Genomic DNA, 20,155 nt, shown 5'->3' with positions numbered 1-20,155 from the left:
AACTGATTTTATATAAACTGGTCTGCTAGCTTTTTTTTAAAATCTCCTCTGGCTTAACACATTTGAAAACAAATATGGTTATATTTATAAGCTGTATTTCATTAACACCTGACTAAATATATTGTTTACACCCAGAAAGTTTTCAGGTTCAACCCACTGGGAATATCCTGTTGTGCTTCTACCTTGCTGGTGCTAATTCCATAACATCTGGTGTGCCGTTGCTGATGGTCCCTTAATTAGATTCAACATAATTCTTTGTAGCTTTTACTGAGAAGATGGTCCAAATGGCAAGTGTTGGCTGTGATGTTTTGTTTGTTGTGGTGCTAGTTATGGAGTCAGGCACTGAAAAGAACTGAGGGCTGCTTGATGCTTTCTAAGCTGGCCTTTTTTTTTCTTGTAGATGTTTCATTGGCACTGATTATGATGGGTAATAGAATGTCTGCAGGCTCAGAGAACACCAAGGACCCCATAATCCCCCTCCTCCTCCTCAAACCCCACTCCCTTCTTGCATTGATGATGTTACCTAGTTGGGTCATGAAACGTCTGCAAGAAAACAATCCAACTCAGAGAGCACCCAGGACCTCTCATTTCAACCTTGAAACTACAAATATTCTCCTTTATTGGCTTTGAAAAGAATGCTTGACATGGATTCTGAGAAAGAAGTGTGGTGTGGGGTCCTTGATGCTCTCTGAGCTGGGTTGCTTTCTTGAAGACATTTCATTATCCAAACTAGGTAACTTCATCAGTGCTAGTAAGCAGTAGAGTTTGCTCTCAATTTATATTCTGGTGGATTGCTCTGCCAGTGTTGGTGAGAGTAGTGGTAGAGGTTCTTTGGTTGGGTTGTTTACTGTTAGCTTGTTTGGCAGTTCCTTGATCGGGTTATTGTTTATTTCTTGATTGTTGGTCTGATGTTAATCTTGATGTTAATCTATGCTCATCTGTGTGTAGAGAAGTGTGTCTTTTGTTGTTATAGACCATTTTTGGAGGCCTAGAGTAGAACCTGGACAATTATTGCTCCCAGCTTGAGGAAACTTCTACCTTAGTTGTCCACTTTTATCTATCTGCTCAACAAATCTGCAATTGCAGTTCGATTCTCCATGGCTGTTCTTGCATTGTGTATTAAGAAACAGAGAGTTTATCCTACTAGTCCAGCTGTTTAGGAGATAATTACAACGGAATCCAACCTGTTGTATAATAATCCTCCTGGGCAAGCTGCCAAGAGCCTGAGGCTTATTCTCATGATAATTTTGCCAGCTTATTTAAGAGTTACAGAGATTGGAACTTGGGATCCTAGCACAAACAACATTTTTTGGCAATAATTGGATATGGGCTGGAATTGGATGCTTGAGTTTAATCTTATTTAGGGCCAACTTAATATGATGCCTAAAATATGTCATTTAAAATGAGTGTCATGCAAATGGCCTTCACAAATCACAACTACAACAATCCCTCTGTTTGAGTTATAATCCTTAGGGCTGTGGAAGGAAATGGACAAGGAGGCAAATATTTAGAAAATATAAAATGGAGTGGAATGGAATAGAATAGAATAGAATAGAATAGAATAGAATAGAATAGAATAGAATAGAATTTTGGGATGGAATGGAATGGAATGGAATGGAATAGAATAGAATAGAATAGAATAGAATAGAATAGAATTTTGGGATGGAATGGAATGGAATGGAATAGAATAGGAATAGAATAGAATAGAATAGAATAGAATAGAATAGAATAGAATAGAATAGAATAGAATAGAATAGAATAGAATTTTGGGATGGAATGGAATAGAATAGAATAGAATAGAATAGAATAGAATAGAATAGAATAGAATACTCAATTTGGCAAATTGTGATCAGACACATGGAATTTGTCTCCTGTGCAGAAGCTCTCAATGTACATACAAACAATAAAGTGATAAATCATATGATATCAATAGGAGAAGCTAATAAGCAAGATGAGAAGGATTATAGTAACACAGCCTTACTACATGGGTAAATATCCTCAGGGATAAGACAGTGTTGTGAGAATTAGGTGTTTGGAAGAGTGAAAACATAGGGGGGGGGGAAATGTCTTTGTGTCTAGTTATTTTGGCATGCTATACTCTATAGCGGCATCCTAAGGGGAGAAGTTGAAACAGTTTATGCCCAGGATGTGAGGGGTCTGTAGATATTTTCTCAGCCTCTTTCTGGCTCATACAGTGTACAGGTCCTCAGTGGAGGGCAAGCTGGTTATAGTTGTTTTTTTTCTGCAGTCCTAACTTGAACTAACTATCCGTCCAAGTACTGTTTGGTTACTGGACCAAACCAAACAATTATAGATAAAGAAGTTAGTTAGACAAAATTAGAGAAAGAGACTTCCTTTTTCTACCTAGATAGGGGGGAAAAACCCTCAAACATTTCCTCAAATCTGTTCTTCCAAAGTTTTGTAAAAAAAATAAAATAAAATAAAGCTAATTCATAAATCCTACAGACATTTCTTACAGAGAACATAAGGAAAGAGGGACATCTGTATGAGGGGTTAATACCGCAAATGAGAAAAATTATACCTTGGCAGCAATTATGCACCATCCATCCCAAGTCCTATTGATTTCAATGAGCGCTTTCATCACATGCTAAGTTCCCTCATTGAAAACGGTGATCTGTAGTTTCACTAAGCCAAAATCAAACAAAGCACAATATGGCTGAGCACAATTTGTCAACCTATCCTCAGCGAGACGGTCCCCTGTGTTTTAGCCTGAAGCAAGCATTGGGATTTGGCAAGGTAAATGAGGCCAGATTGTGTCACCCGGCCTGCATGCTTTTTTTTTTTTTGGTCTATTCAGTTTTGCTTCTCAAAAATCTTTGGTTTGTCATACAAGAAATCATTGAGGCTGATTGAAAATGTATTTTTTATTTATCACATTTATTTGCTGCCCATCTTATAGTTCTCATCACATCCTTTGCTTTGGCCCAAGAGGTATCGGGGACAGGATAGACCAGGGGTAGGCAACCCTGGCTCTTTTATGACTCGTGGACTTCAATTCCCAGAATTCCTGAGCCAGCATGGCTGGCTCAGGAATTCTGGGAGTTGAAGTCCACAAGTCATAAAAGAGCCAAGATTGCCTACCCCTGGGATAGACCTTTGTAAGTTCATGCATACTTCTGAGTTCCTTAAGGCTGCAGCCAAGCTTACCAGCCTTCTGAACATTCATGGTTGATTGGCTCCTTTTAAAATAGCCAAGTGAAATCACTGAACATGGTAGACCTTCTTTTGCTTCTGTTGAGCTTGGTTTGGCTTCCCTGAAGTATTTCATGTTATTTATTTATTTATTAAACCTATATGCCACCTAGGTCAGCCAATAAAAACAACAAGGTAAAATCTTAAAATGATTAATATCAACAAGTCAAGTTGACTTAAAAGTTGACAATGGTAGGAAGGATGGGACGAAAATGTATCCGGGGAGGAGGTGGGATTTATCTCAGTTTATCTCAGTCCATTAACCACTTCCAGAATGAGACATTCCCCCTTGGGGGTCCAAGCAAGTTGGCAGAGCCAGGTCTTCAGTCCTTTCACAAAACTAGGAGGGTGGGACTGGATCTCATCTCAGGGCGCATGATGTTCCAGAAGGCAGGAACTATGGCAAAAAAGAGCTTTTCTCCTGGACCCCATCAGCCAGAATTCCTTGGTTGATGGAGTCCACAGCATGCCAATTCTGCCAGCATTGGTGGGATGACCCAATCCCATTGAGATGAGCCAGCTTCTCAGATACCCTGAACCCATACCATGAAGGGTTTTAAAGATAAGAACCAACAATTTGAATTGGACCTTTGAAGTAAACTGGTAACCGGTACAGCTTGCGGAACAGTGGTGTAACGTGAACTAACTTAGGGCCTTCAAGAATGTCCATGTGGCTGCATTCTGTACCAGCAGTAGCTTCCAGATTCTCTTCAAGGGTAGCCCCATATAGACTTCAATGTAGAGTATTTGAGAAACAAAGGCACATTTTATGCTGAGATGTTTGATGCCTGTGACCCACATCCTGATGTGAACACCGTAGCTGTCTGCTGGGAGTTCCTAGGATGCACACGGCATCACTTGCCTTCTCATTTCCCAGCAGACACCTGTAGTTAACACACTTTAATTACCACTGCGCCGACTAAGATGAGATATGCTGCATCTCCTTCTGTCTTTTTGTGTTTCTTTCCCATCCCCTATCGCAGACTGGAGCAGATCTATTTATAAAGTGCACACTCACACAAAAACCAGAGGCTCTGGGTTCTCAAAATTTCAGGCCTGTTTACACTGCTGGCAAGCAACTCTTTGCTTCCCCACCTTTTTTTTTTTGATTGAAGAACACTAGAAATCAGCCAGAGAGCAGGTGGTGTATTGTGTTAGATTAGCACTGATTGAATTCTTACACAGCCGTTGATTGAGGCTGGTGTTCAGCAAGTGCACAATTCTGCAAACAGTGGGCTGCAATGAAGAGGCCATTTTACTGGATCATGTCCCTTAATCAGTCTCCTCAGTTCTATTGATATGGTTGTGCTGAGTGTCTTTCATCTGCCACATCGCTTGGTCCTTTTCTGGGCCTGTGAGGTAAAACCCATTGAATGGAACAATTCTGAGCCAAATGATTTTTGGTGAGGCAGTCTCTCCCAGCCTTTCAGTATAGAAGCATTACTATAACTATTATTATGGTTGGCTGCACAGTCAGCCAGACATTGAGACTGGATTTGGCATTTTTATCCACCTATTCAGTCCTTCTCAAGGACCTGGGATAGTCAGGTATTGTTGTTGGATGGTGCTAAGGATACCGTTGCAGGGTGTAAGCTGTTCCAAGCAAAGCTGCCTTTTGTAATTGACTGATCACAATTGTGTCAATCCATCGCCAGTCACTATAACGTCATGTGCAAATTCCTAAAAACCCAATTTCCTAGGAGTCCTTGGAAAACAGCCTGTCCATGTATTAACCAGGACTGTTCTACAATGATGAAACTTGTGCTCCAGCAAACAAAAGCTAGATTTCTCTAGATTTCAGAAGAAAACATTTTAGCTCACAGTTGAACTATGGAGTCTTGGTACTCTCTGAGCTTAATGCTAAGCCAAACTAGGACTGGCGATGTTACCTAGCTTGGTAATGAAACGTCTGCAAGGAAACCACCAAGCTCAGAGAGCACCAAGGACCCCATAAATTTCTATAATGTGTGGATTCCTTTCAAAGGGATTGACGGCCATCTCATCTTCACCATCCAACTCTTGTTCTGCTCAGTTCAGCTTGGGAAACAGTCCTACAGTCTAGTTTTCCAAGTATATAGTTTTAACAGAGTTTGCTGAGCATGAACTATTACATTGTGGAGATGCTGAGTTAATATGTGCATAGGGCACATTCATGAGTATTCAAGATAGGGACAAAAGAGATAAATACAACAACAATATTTTGATCATCATCATCATCACCATCATCATCATCATCAACAACAACAACAACATGTTAAATAGGCTGCTGGCCCTACTGATCTCACTCCACTGTGAGAAGATCTTTGAGAGTTCTAAATCTCTATAAATGATTCTTAAAAGTCCTTCATAACTGGTCTTATAATAGTTTTTCAGAACTGTTATGCTGATGACTAGAGACAAGTACACAAACTGTAGAGTTATAGTATCTGAAATGCAAAACACACACACATACACACACAGACACACACACACACACACACACACACACAAATGCTATACCTACATAAATGCATGCAAATTAAAGGTATAGACTCTGTGAGTAGGATGGCAGGAAGAGTCTACACAGTTTTACTTTTTTTAATCATGAGGAAAGGGAGCAAGATTGTAAATGCATTGTGGAAAATAGAAGGGCAGCTGGCAGACTAGGATACAATTGTTGGACAGCAAACATCTCATATTATCACTAGAGGGCAACAAAGAGATGTAGAAGTCTAATGCTGCCATCTAGTGGTCTTCTTAATTTTTGGCAATCCAGATATAGTAGCACTAAATAAAGGTAGTACTGTATGGATTGGAAGCAAAGAAAAAAAAAAAAATAAAAGCACACTGGCTGCTGCTTTAATACAATTCTGCCCTTGTTTTAATTCCAAGAAGGAAATATATTAAAAATGAAGTATTGATGCACAAGACATCAGCAGTGGCAAATCATCAAGAGCCTTTATATGGACATAAATTGCCCATTCCATTTATCTGAATTGCAATAATATAAAAGATACATTCTAAGTGTAATTTATGTGAGGACTTCACATTTATAGATACATAAGCAAAATTGGATGTACTATTAGTAATATTTTACTCTTTTCTCCAAGAAAGAATTGCAACATTATTCTAAGCTTACGAACAACTGCAATAATTCTCAAAAAGCACCCTTCTTTCAATTTTCCCTTAAATCCCATTACAGAGGGTAAGTACTGCAATGCTTCTCTTCAGTTTATCAAACAATATTCATGTTGTCTTCTTTTTTTCTATATTGATATTCCAATAATTTTGAACAAATGGACTGAATAACTTATGTTATTGCTAACAACTTGCTACCAATAAACTAAGCCCATGCTCTACATTAACGATGGGCCAAAAACCAACCCTTGTTACATAATATTAATTTTTGGCAGGATTGAAATGAAAATTCAGCTAAGGTGGTACTGTGTAGGGATAACTGTCCTGGTTCTTTTGAACACTTTCCCTCCTGGTTTGAGAGGGTTCCCCTTTTGGCTTGACTTTTAAAAGATCTTAAAAGCAGGTCTCATGAGGTGAACTCGTAATTATTGATACTTATAAATGTCTAGGTGCAAAGGATTAGGACCACATGCCAAGTTGCAAGTTAAAAAAAAAGATTTATTACTCAAGCGTATACAGAAGAAACTAGTCAATTAAAGTTCAATATTAAATTGATATGGGTGAATGGAATTCAAGAGGGATTTGACTTAGAATGTTTATGGGAAGATAATGATTCTAGGCTGATGACTCATTTAACTCTGCCCCTCCAGTTCTGCCTGCTCTTTTCCTAAAGTAAATCATTTTTTCATATTAGGCTGAAATCTTGATTTACCAGACCTAAGTGCATTGGACCTCATATGCAATGAATCAAACTTCAGATGTACTTGGTGTCGTGGATGTAATGACGTCATTTGTCAAAGCCCACAGCCATGACAGCCAGATTCTCAGAGTATGAATAGGCAATTTTAGCAAGAGAAAAGAGGGCAATTGACTCAGTATGTTTCAAATTAAAATCTTCCTGTTACCTCTCATCACCTTTCAAATGGAGTCTTGGGTTCAGTGCTAGTTGCTTATTTGACTTCTTAGAAATGTCCATCGGTTCTTGTTCATCAATATTTTAGAAATGTCCAAACTCTGTCCTAGAGCCAGAGAATTATGTATCGTGTGATGAAATGATTACACAAGGGGAACCAGTTGTGTCTTTTGCAGAAGGATGCCACATAAATGCAGTGTCATCATTTGTGTGATGATGGTGCCCTCCTAAATCTTGTCAATATGGTCACCACAACTAATTCTTCAATTTACTGTACTTCCATACTTTCTCGGCCCTCTTAATCAGATATAATGAGGCTTAACATAGTGAAACCTAATTTTAGCAAACTGTCTTGAGGTTATGATTTTACTTGAAACTTCCATCTCTGCTAATTTACAGTATGTAAAATGGAAAAGGGGTAACTGGTCCTGCATAACCTCTTTGATTTCAGCAAAGCACCCAAGATACTAGGAGCACCATTGCTCATGAGGTTAGAATGCTGGGCTGACGACTGGCAACTTGGGTTTGAGATCCGGTTGATGCAGCGGGATGGGATGAGCTCCCGTCACTTGCTCCAGCTCCCTCCAACCCAGTGGTTCAAAAGCAGATGACCGCAAGTAGATAAATGGGTACCACTTCAGTGGGCAACTTCACAGGGATGTGAAAGAAACCCCCAACTAGGCATCTCCTGGGCAATGGTGATATTACTGGCAAATCCTTTTGCCATGGAAACACTTCAGCATTTCTGAACAGAAATATAGTATAATACCAAAGATTCTTACCTTCTCTCTCTAGTGAATAGATGCTTTCCAGTCCAAAATTACACTTCTTCCTGGAATGACCAGATCCCATGTATTGGGAGAGATGGAAAAGTGTTATGTTATGAGATCAGGGAGTGCTCAACTTACAACTGGCTGCTTAGCAACCATTCAAAGTTATGACAGACCCCCCCAAAAATAAACATAATGACCCAGTTCAGCAGTTCCAACAGCCAGACACACATGCACACCATGGTCACATGACTATACTTCAGGCCCTCAGCTACCAACTCATATTTATGGCTGTTTGCAGCATCCCATAGTTAAATGACTGCGATTTATGACATTTTTGTCTTAAACTGGCATTTACTTCTGGTTTTCACAAAAATGCTGCAGAGTGAACAGTGGGTTCATTTAACAACTGTGGCAATCGCTTAACATCCATGTATTCACTTAACAACCATGGTGATTTGCTTAATGGCCACCCCCGGAAAAAAAGTCATAAAAACAGGTTGATGACCTAACTTTACAGCCATCATGACTTACCACCTTAATGGGCAACCTTCACTACTCTTACTTGTAATCACAACTTTTGTTTTGATTTTTTAAAATTAGAGAACCCAAGATGGAAAAATTCTTCAACCACTTCATTTGCCAAAGAACAAAACACATTAATAGACTTGATGTATCCAAGATTTCTCTTTCAAAGCCTGCTTCAATCTCTACATGAAATTACTTCTCCATCAGCTTGTCTCATCATGCCCCAGTCTCTGAACAGACTCTTAAAAAATTCAAGCACCACATTTATCCCTGCCTTCTAAAAAATTTATTCCCTATACCCTGTGACAGCGTGATTCCAGAGGTTTGCAGGAATAACTAGCAACCTGTAATTATTTTATCCACTAAAATATATTACATGGCCTGAATGAATGATGTCCTTTCTGTTCGGGCTTTATGTGGCTGATAGGAAAAGTATCAACAGGAGGTAGAAGAAAGAAAACTTGAGTTGAAGCATGCCAAAAAAAAAAAAAAAAACCCAGATAAACTCATGGTTTCTTTAGCAGCCATGAAGGGCTTGGGTATTACAGCTAAGACCCTTCTGTCCTCATCACCATGAATAAATATCAATGACAAAGTCAGAAGCCCAACAGATGATACCTTTTTTTTCCTTTAGGACCTATTGTATTAAACTCGATATTACACGCCACAGATGTCATTGTTCGGCAAGCTAATTTGATGATTTGTGTTGTTGAGAGAGGATTAGTGGAACCTCATGTTTTGATAGCCTGCTTCTAATTTGCATCTTTAAGAGTCGGGATTTCAGCCAAGTTCTGGCTCTTTTGTGTTTACTCCTGAACAGCCCTGTTTATTTCTCCTGATTATAAATAAATCTTCCCTTCCTCCTGTGTCCACCCTTCCCATCTCCTGGAACAATATTTAGTTCAAGTTTCTTAACTCTGAAACCAGAAGAAACAACTGGGAGAGGACACTCAACTGTTTGGGTGAGGTATCACCAATTTGTGGATGATATGCAGTTGTCTCTCTCCAACTGGGCCAAGCAGAAGATGTTGTAGATGTTCTGACTGGCACCTGGAAGTTGTTAGGATCCAGATGGGACCAAACAGACACAGATTAAACTCCAGAAAAACAGAATGGCTTCTTATCCAGAAATAGTTTGAGTCCTGTATAATCTATGGAGATTCTCAATCATCCAGGCAATGGTTGTCCCAAAGGTGCTTTTTCATGAGGCAACTAGACTTTATTTTTCTCTTTGAAGACATTTTGCTTCTCATCCAAGAAGTTTTTTCATCCAAGAAGCTTCTTTCTTTTTTCTCTTTGAAGATGTTTTGCTTCTCATCCAAGAAGCTTCTTCATCCAAGAAGCTCCGAGCTGAAGAAACTTCTTGGAAGAAGAAGCTTCTTGGATGAGAAGCAAAACATTTTCAAAAAGAAAAAAGAAAGTTCAGTTGCCCTGTGAAAAAGCATCTTGAGGATAGTCCTGCATAATCCCAATGCCAAGTGCAAGAAATCAGGGGGCAAGACAATTCAAATGACTGCAAATTTATTGTATGTTAACATTCTACAAGAATCTGAATTACTAACATTCAAAGCAAATTGGTGGTAGATAAGAGTCAATGGAATTCAAGGTCAGCTGGACTTAGAACTCTTGTAGGTATGAAGGGACTCAAGACTGATGACATGCTTGACCCCTCTCTGGGCTCAGCCTGGTCTCTGCTATCCCCATCTTTAATTCTTGATGGAGTTTACATTTCTATGGAAGGACCAAACATGCAAAAGATATTGGAAAGAAACTACATTATTGTTCCACATCTTTCATGAATTTAGGCTAGAGTGTAATGATTCACTGGCATTTTAAGAGTTGCTGTTTTCCAATGGGAGTTCCATGTACACAAGTTTGCATCTATGTATACACACATAGATGCAGTTCCATGTACACAAGTTTGCATCTATGTGTACACACAAACACATGTGGTCATGGTTTTCTTTTCCCTTTTCCATGTCCAGATCAAACTTTAGAGTGCCAAAATGAAGCCACCTTCTTAGCTTTGCCATTGGCCAAGAATAAGTCATCGTTGGTATATGTTTCTAGGAGTAGCCATATTCTCTGCGTCTCTCCATATTCACACAGCATGTTGTTATCCACTAACAGCCTCCTCTTGAGCATATTGTTCTTACCCTTTGACACTCCAACTCTCAACCTATTCAGGGTCCTCCAAGTAGCATAAGAAAAATTGGATCCTTCAGCCATACCCTCCTTTAATGTTATTCCTTGCTCAATGGTCTCCTTCTTCCATCTTTTAATTCTATTTTGCTCTTGCGTACCATCAAGAATCTTTGTTCTTGCCCTTAAAGCTATTCCTGGATTTGTCATGTTATCCGAAGATTATTTCTGCAGCCCAGCTCTCTAAGTGGGAAACTGGCATTAAATGGCCAATTGACTTCCGTTGAATAATTCTCCTTATAGCTTTCCTATCTATGGCTCCAGCTCATATTTCTTCTGCAAAGTTATTCAAGGCAAATTACACTGATTTTCCAGACAATCTCCTCTCCAAGCAATGACCCCATCCATGTTAGGAAGGTGACAACATACTGTAGACTTTTTAAGGGCTTGATCGTTTTTAATAGGAATTTAAGTATAATTTTAAAAGAAAGAAAAAAAAGGAGAAAATGTAACTTCAGGGAGATATGGGAAGTCCTCGCTTAATGACTGGTCATTTAACAGCTTGTCAAAGTTATATTGGATCCTTAAAAAAGTTACTTATGACTTGAAGTTACAACTGTCACACACACACATATCCCACTCGCCCTACACATGGTTCCCTGATCGCATTTTGGGTGCTGGGCAATTGGCTAGCATTTATGATCAGTTGCAGTATCCTGTGGTCATGTGACCATGATTTGCAACTTTTGGGCCTGATTCTTACAAAAAAAAAATATGCCCATTTGGAAGTTTGAATTTGCTTAAAGACCACATGATTTGCTTAAAAACCACAGTGACTTGCTTTATGACCAGCTTAAAAGCGGTCATAAAAACAACTCAGGTCATATGATGACCCACTTAACAACCACAATCCCTTACAACCAAAATTCTGGGCTCAGTTGTGGACATTACTAAGGACTACGTGTAACTCAAATTCTTACAGATTCTATTTTAATTGTCTTCATAACAGCAAAAGCTACTAATCAAATTAGGCTTTGTGGCTATTTCTGTTCTTCCTGGAATTGCACAAGTTTATTTTTCTTCTCCACGATAGTTTCATAGTAGCCTGATTGCACTGAAGATGAATAATGAGTGCCAGGAAAATGTTATTTTTTTTAAATTCTTAATTTGATCCTTTCTAGGAAAAACTCTCTGGCCTAGTTTATGATCGCACTATGTCAAAGCTTGTTCCATGTATCTAAATCCATTAAAGAAGTTTCTTCTATCAGGCATCAAGAATCTGTTAAATTGCAATTGAGAAGATTTATTCTCCAAGCCTATACACAAAAATCTACTCAATTAAGGTGCAATATACTAAACTAGGTCAATTCAAGAGTAATTGGATTTTAGACCATTTGTGGGAATGTAAGGACTTTAAGATGATTCATCTCTTGACTCTGCCCTCAGCTCTGCTTGCTCTTCTCCTACATCTTCCCCTGTTACCTATTGGAGACACTGTCATAAAATGACCATTGGAAAACAAAAGGCAAAACTGTAAGCATTGCATAGCATAAAATGAGACAGGCTTCAACAGTGACTGAATGCTGGTTTCTGAACAAGAATTAACCAGGGAACTCAATAGAGTTATTCAGCATCATGGCACCTGGGTTGTATTTGCAAAGTCCCATTTTGGAGAAGCAAATCCTTTAGAGAAAGGGATACTTAAATGCAAATGGTATCAATACACCAAGTTCTTCCATTGCCCACCTGTGCTTCAGGTAGACAAACAGTTATTGTTAGAATACTCTTTATACCATCAAGGCTGATTCTTCCATTTGGTTCTGCTCAGAAGAGTTTTGATAGAAAACAGAATGGGTTTATTCAACTGTGCCACCAGGTGAAATCTGCAGTGGATGTATAGAAAGCAGGGACTTGAATTGGTCAAGACTTCATTCAGATAGGGAATCAATGCAGAACACAACTGCACACAATGTTCAGTTACGCTAAGGAACCAACAGCTTGAGATTTACACTCAGCTTCACAGCCCCATTTTTGAAATTCCATTTCAGAGACGCACAAGTACATTCATATAAACTCAGAAGCAAATTTTGTATGATTTATCATTGTTTGCATAGCACTTTGTGGAAGTCAAGGCTTGTTATACTTCCAAATACAAACTTACATTTATATTAAAACACAGAGATCAACAATTGTTTTGAAAAAGGGTCACATTTACTGGCCCTTAATCATCATCATCTTGTTGTTGTTGTTGTTGTTGTTGTTGTTCTTCTTCTTCTTCTTCTTCTTCTTCTTCTTCTTCTTCTTCTTCTTCTTCTTCTTCTTCTTCTTCTTCTTCTTCTTCTTCTTCTTCTTCTTCTTCTTCTTCTCCTCCTCCTCCTCCTCCTCCTCCTCCTCCTCCTCCTCCTCCTCCTCCTCCAATCACTAGGAGATTGTAAGTTCTAGTCCTGCCTTAGACATGAAAGCCAGCTGTGTGACTTTGGGCCAATCAACTGGAGAGGTACATGAATCATAGAAAAATTAGCCTGTGATATAGATTCAGATTCAGATTCCTGGACCATATCTTTTGTTTTAGAAGGATGGATTCTTGTAGATATTTCCCTGATATATATTTAAGTCTCAAAATCCCAGAGAGATTCTTACTGGAGCATAGTGTCTGCAGAGTCCTTAAAAAAAACTGATTAAAAATAGTTAACTAAAATTTCCAAATAAAAAAAGAAATTTTAATATAAAAAAGTGATTTGTTTTTCTTTGTCTTTGGCAGGGAGTACATTTGGGATTCCGTTAATGGAAACTCTAATTTATTTTACTTCTTACAGCATTAATAGTACGCTTTCTGAATCTCAATCTAATATCAAACAAGCAGGCTCAGAAGAGGGAGGGATGTTATTTTAGCTTATTGCAAAGTCAAAATTTAGACATCAGACAATTAGTGTGCTCCACCCCTTTTCCCTACACAAAGCAAAACAAAAATCACGACAATAGTGTATCATCAAACAGTAAAAACACACACTTCATCTTTAATGAGGGGCACGGTGAGTTCCTTGAAAATCTTTCCACCAAATATTTAGATGATTACAGACATGGATGTTGTCGATTTTACAGATTACTGTCCTGATTTTACCAGTCCATGCAATGAATAATTTAACAAAAACTCATGTAAGTATCTCTTTATTATTCATTATAATGAACTGAGAGAGGAGTAATAGCCCACCAGACTGCAATCCCCTTTGGGCTCAACTTAACTAGACTGTTCTTAGCTCTCTTGGAGTTAATTTGAATAAAGAGAAGGTTCTGGTATTAGAACTTTAGGCAGCCACATCAGAAGTCGAGATTAAAATGGATAGAAAGAAAGCTGCTCTGGAACTCAGCAGAGGGGAGTGCAAAAGAAACTTGTGAATGGAAGGAGAAAAGTGGATAACAAAATTGGAAAGGACCTTGGAGATATTCTAGTCCAACTTCTTCCTCAAGCAGGAAATCCTATACCATTTCAGGCAAATGGTTGTCCAGTCTTTTTTATATTATTATTATTATTATTATCGATCATCGCACAGTCAGCCAGATGTTCAGACTGGATTTGGCATTTTGTCTACCTATCGAGTCCTTACCCAGGACCTGGGATAGGCAGATGTGGATGTTTGATGGTATTACAGATATCGTCGCAGGATGGAAGCAGTTCCTAATAAGGCCGCCTTTTGCAATTGACTAATAGCGAATTTGTCAATGCCAGTGGTGTTCAAGTGGTGCTCCAGTTGTTTTGGGATTGCACCCAAGGAGCCTATGACTATTGGTACTACCCTTGCTTGCTTTTGCCACAGTCTTTCTATTTCTATTTATTATTATTATTATCGATCATCGCACAGTCAGCCAGATGTTCAGACTGGATTTGGCATTTTGTCTACCTATCGAGTCCTTACCCAGGACCTGGGATAGGCAGATGTGGATGTTTGATGGTATTACAGATATCGTCGCAGGATGGAAGCAGTTCCTAATAAGGCTGCCTTTTGCAATTGACTAATAGCGAATTTGTCAATGCCAATGGTGTTCAAGTGGTGCTCCAGTTGTTTTGGGATTGCACCCAAGGAGCCTATGACTATTGGTACTACCCTTGCTTGCTTTTGCCACAGTCTTTCTATTTCTATTTGTAGGTCTTTGTATTTTGTTATCTTCTCCAGTTCTTTCTCTTCTATTCTGCTGTCTCCAGGCACTGCCACATCCACTATCCAGACTTTTTTGTCTTTCTTATCGACAATTGTTAAGTCTGGGGTGTTATGTTGCAGGTGCTTGTCTGTTTGAATTCTGAAGTCCCAGAGCAGTTTAATTTTATCATTTTCTATGACTTTCTCTATTTTATGATCCCACCAGTTTTTGCTTACAGGCAAATGATATTTTTTGCAGATCTTCCAATGCACCATTGTTGCTACTTTGTCATGCCGCTGCTTGTAATCAGTTTGTGCAATCTTCTTGCAACAGCTTACCAAGTGGTCCACTGTTTCTTCAGCTTCTTTGCATAGGCGGCACTTACTGTCTGTTGCTGTCTTCTCAATTTTGACTTTGTATGCATTTGTCCTTAAGGCTTGGTCTTGTGCAGCCAGAATTAGTCCCTCGGTCTCTTTCTTCAATTTTCCTGCTCTTAGCCATTGCCAGGTTTTATTATTATCTGCTTTCCCAGCTATTTTTTTCATGTATTGGCCATGTAGTGCTTTGTCTTCCCATGCCTCTATTCTGTTCTTCATTTGGTCTTTCTTGTAGGCCAGTTTGGTCTCTCCAGTAGTTAGTAAGCCTTCCTGATATACTAATTTCAGTGCATCTTCATCATTGTTCTTCAGATATTCTTCCAAAGCCATTTTTTCTTCTTCAACCATCTGATGTACTTGTAGCATTCCACGCCCACCTATTTGCCTTGGTAGATAAAGTCTATCAATGTCACTGCGTGGATGAAGGGCATGATTCATTGTCATTATTTTTCTGGTCTGCCTATCCATTGCTTTTAGTTCTGCTTGAGTCCAGTCCACTATTCCAGCTGTGTACCTAATGACTGGGATTGCCCAGGTGTTGATTGCCTTTATGGTATTTCCTCCATTGAGTTTGGATTTTAAGATCTTCTTCACTCTCTTGATGTATTCACCTCTAATCTTTTTCTTGACTTCAGTGTGCTTGATGTTGTCAGCTTGAAGGATACCCAAGTATTTGTAGTACTCTTCCTCATCCAGACTCTTAATGTTATTTTCGTGGGGCATCTTGATTCCTTCAGTTTTCATTATTTTTCCTTGTTTGATAGTAAGTGTGGCACATTTGTCCAAGCCAAACTCCATTACAATATCTTGGCTATATATACGGACAGTGTTGAGCAGCGATTCTATTTCAGATGATGTTTTTCCATACAGCTTCAGATCATCCATATAAAGGAGGTGGGATAGTCTGGCAGATGTTTTTGATGTTTGATAGCCATGTCCTGAGTTATTCAGTATTGTTGACAGAGGAAACAGTGCAATAACAAATAGTAATGGTGATAATGAATCTCCTTGAAATATTCCTCTCTTGATATTAACCTCTCCCAGCCTCTCACCATTGATCTGCAACTGTGTCTTCCATTGTGCCATCGATCTTTGCACAAATTTTCTGATGTTTCTACTGACTCCTGTTATTTCTAGGCACTTTATTATCCAATCATGTGAGAGAGAGTCAAATGCCTTTTTGTAGTCAATCCATGCCACATTCAGGTTGGTCTTCCTTCTCTTGCAGTTTTCCAAGATCATTTTGTCTATTAGGAGTTGATCTTTTGTTCCTCTGCTATTGGGGCGGTTTCCTTTCTGCTCAGGTGGAAAGAGATTGTTTTCAACTAGATGCTGTTGCACTGCATCAGCTACCACACCAGTTAGTAATTTGAAAGTTGTTGGTAAGCAGGTAATTGGCCTGTAGTTACCTGGTGTTGCCCCTTTTGCTGGATTTTTCATTATTAGGTAGGTTTTCCCAGTTGTTAGCCACTTTTCAATTTCTCCTCCTTGTAGTATATTGTTGAACTGCTTGGCAATGAGTGGGTGTATAACAGTTAGATGTTTCAACCAAAACCCATGCAGTTCATCTTCACCTGGTGCTGACCAATTTTTGATTTTCTTTGCTCTTTTTTCTACCATTTTTGTTGTTATTACTAGTTCTTTCATTTCAACTTCTGTTTTATTTGCATCCACCTCTTTTAACCAAGCCGCATCCTTGTTGTATTTCTTTGGGTTATCCCATATCTGCTTCCAGAACTGCACTGTTTCTTCCTTGTCAGGTACTGACTGATTCCTTGCAGTTTCTCCATTGATGGATTGGTAGAAACGTTTCTGATTGGATTGAAATTGGAGGTTCTGCCTATAGTTTGCAATTCGAGCTTCATATCTACTGATTTTCCTGGCTATAGCTGTTATTTGTTGCTTTATTATTTCCAGTGCTTCCTTGATCTTCCTTGTTTCTAAGTGGTATTTCTTGATTAGGTATTCTTTGGTCTTCTTGTTCTTCAGCTTCTTTTCTTTCATCTGTTCTAGCTTGCTTGCATGTGATCTTAACTTGCTGATCTTATTTTCTAGTCTAACCTTCCATTTTTCTGGTGCACTGTTTGTTTGTTTTTCTTCTTTGTTGATTTTGCATCCCAGGTATTCTGTTATAACTGCAGCTGTGCTGTACATTAGTTGGTTTGTTTCTTGCAGTGAATTGGTGCTTATACTTGATATTGCATTTGCATCTTTTAATGCTTGTGCTAGCTGTTTCTTTGGAACAAGCTTCAATGCAGGTAGCCTTATTCTGTTGTTTTTGTGCTGTTCTAGATGCTCAGTTATTCTTTGTTTCAATTCTTTTATTTCTTTAGTTAGAGGGTTTTGTTCTTCCTGAGGTAGAGGTGCCTGGTTTCCAAATGAGAACAGTTGTATATCTCTGCTAGATTCCTTCACTGCCAACTCCCCCTGGTTTGCCTCTACATTCTGAATTACTTCTGGTAAGGCTTTGATTTCTTTGCCCTGGGTAAACCTTTGCAGTTCGTCCAATTCTGTTTCTGTGAATATTTTATTTCGTGTTATAAATCGGCGTTGATCTGCTAGTCTCTGTTCTGTTATTTCTGATTCTGGATGTTGTTCTTTCCAGAATTGGTGCATTCGTTTTAGATATCCTCTTCTTGTTGGACTTGATCTGTAGTAACAGATCATTATTTCTTTGTTTTCCATCACTGTGTATCTGCGACGGGTAAACACCTTTTCTTCCAGTAGTTCTGCAGCTGCTGGCCCTGGTTGCTCAGCCAACAGTCCTGAGTCCTGTAACCCATTTTTCACCAGATATCCAGGAACTCCGATATCTAGTGCGGACCTTGTTAACCCGGGCGACGTCCGAGCCGGTATGGCATTCTGAAATTTACGTCTCACCATATTTTTTATGGGAGAGACACTCTTTGTCTGACTCCTCTGATGAGACCTGTCCAGTATGGTTGAACCTCTGGCATAGCTCTCATCTTCCTCAGAGTACACAAGCCCCACAATCACGTCAAGGTAGTGCCTCACTGGGGGATTATTATTATTATTATTATTATTATTATTATTATTATTATTATTATTATTATGCCTCAAGTGTTGGAGCACCCACAACTTCTAGAGGCAAGTTGTTCCGCTGATTAATTGTTCTAACTGTCAGGAAATTCCTCCTTAGTTCTAGGTTGCTTCTCTCTTTGATTAGTTTCCATCCGTTGCTCCTGCCTTCAGGTGCCTTGGAGAATAGGTTGACCCCCTCTTCATTGTGGCAGCCCCTCAAATACTGGAATACTGCTATCATGTCACCCCTAGTCCTTCTTTTCATTAAACTAGACATACTCAATTCCCGCAACCCATTCTTTGTATGTTTTAGCCTCCAGCGCCGTAATCATCTTTGTTGCTCTTCTCTGTACTCTTTCCAGAGTCTCAACATCTTTTTTATATTGTGGCAACCAAAACTGGATGCCATATACCAAGGCATTATAAAGCGGTACTAACACGTCCTGTGATCTTGATTCTATCCCTCTACTAATGCAGCCTAGGTCTACAGAAAGGCAAAAAAAACCACACTGGAGTGGAACAAATTGGTCCTTGGGAGCAGAGGAATCGCTCACAGACTTTAAATCTTTGCAAAGGATAAATAGACCTCAATTTATAGCCATTCATTTAGTGACTGTTCAAATTTACAACAGTCTTGAATACAGTGACTTACGACCAGTCTTAGGACTACTGTAGCATCCCTAATGTCAGGTGATCAAAATTCAGCTGCTTGGCAACCAAAATTTATTTATGATGGTTGACATTGTTCTAAGTTCACGTGATCACCGTTTGTAACCTTCCCAGCTAGCTTCCCACAAGCAAAGTCAATGTGGGTAGCTGGATTCACTTAAAGACCACGTGAACAGCTGCAGTAATTTGCTTAACGACCCTGGCAAAAGGTGGTAAAATCAAGCATGACTTACTTAACCACTGCCTTACTTAGTAATGGAAATTCTAGTCCCAGTTATGGTTATAAATTGTAGACTAATTGTAAGTAAGTAAGAAGTGTAATTTAAGAAATCCTTAGATGTCAAAGCTGATGTGTCTTGAAAGGATGATATCATTTTCAGCCAACTTACAAATGCTACATGCCTGTTGGTTGAAAAACCCAAGCTAGCAACATCTATGGAGGTTCTCAATCATCTAGGTCAAAAAGCATCTTTGGGTCAGGCTAACAATAGTTACTGTTTGAAATTTGCTAGATAAGGACGGTCTTTATTACTAGATCAACAGAAAAAAGAGGTCCAATTGAAATCTAATTTGTACAATTGTTGTCTCTGGAGCTATTTACACAGTACTCTAAAGAAAGGCAATATAATAGGCTTGAGTAAATGTTTGTTCAATATAAAAGGAAGGCTTCCTTGGCAATTCTTGGCTTTTTTAGATTTGATGCAACTTCAGCCACTCAAGAAATACATTTTGATATCCAGGAGAGATACAGTATACCTTCACTATAGCATCAGCGCCCGTTTCTCCACTGAGTTTGTATTAAAAATCCACCAGTCTATTGTGTGACTCTTCGTCAGATGCCAACCATGGGGCAGCTTTTCATTTTGCCTAATGAATAGTGAATTTATTGTGATTAGTAGTTGGGGCTTCTTGCAGAATTTCTCTTGCCATTTAATGCGGCGCTGAGCTGCAGCTGAGTTTAGGGATCCACACTGTGAATTAAGGAAGTTCTTCCAGGTCACAGTATGTGTTTCATCCCTGATACTTGGAAAGCCGTTCTCCAGAGCAGATGAACACGCTTTCTCTGTATGAAAATGACAACAGACTGCATTCTGAGAAATAAATGGATACAGGCTTGGTGTATTGTAGCATGCTAATACAATTTGCTTGGATTGGTCTTGGCTAAACCAGCTGTTAGGGTTGATAAACCGTAGTTTAAGGGTTAGGCTCAATGTGTGCATGTACAATACATGGGGCTGAGCAAGATA

The 20,155-nt window shown here is 39.1% G+C and overlaps 1 protein-coding gene across 2 annotated transcripts in view; it reads left to right on the top strand.

Annotated features, from left to right (window-relative positions):
- Positions 1 to 20,155, top strand: part of LOC120304224 (opioid-binding protein/cell adhesion molecule homolog) — a 619,792-nt gene that overhangs the window by 466,265 nt on the left and 133,372 nt on the right. The window lies entirely within an intron of this gene.

Source organism: Crotalus tigris, unplaced genomic scaffold (assembly GCF_016545835.1).
Source record: "Crotalus tigris isolate CLP2741 ecotype Arizona unplaced genomic scaffold, ASM1654583v1 scf7180000017631.5181431, whole genome shotgun sequence".
NCBI classification, from domain to species: Eukaryota; Metazoa; Chordata; class Lepidosauria; order Squamata; family Viperidae; genus Crotalus; species Crotalus tigris.
This window is presented reverse-complemented; position numbering and strand designations above follow the sequence as displayed.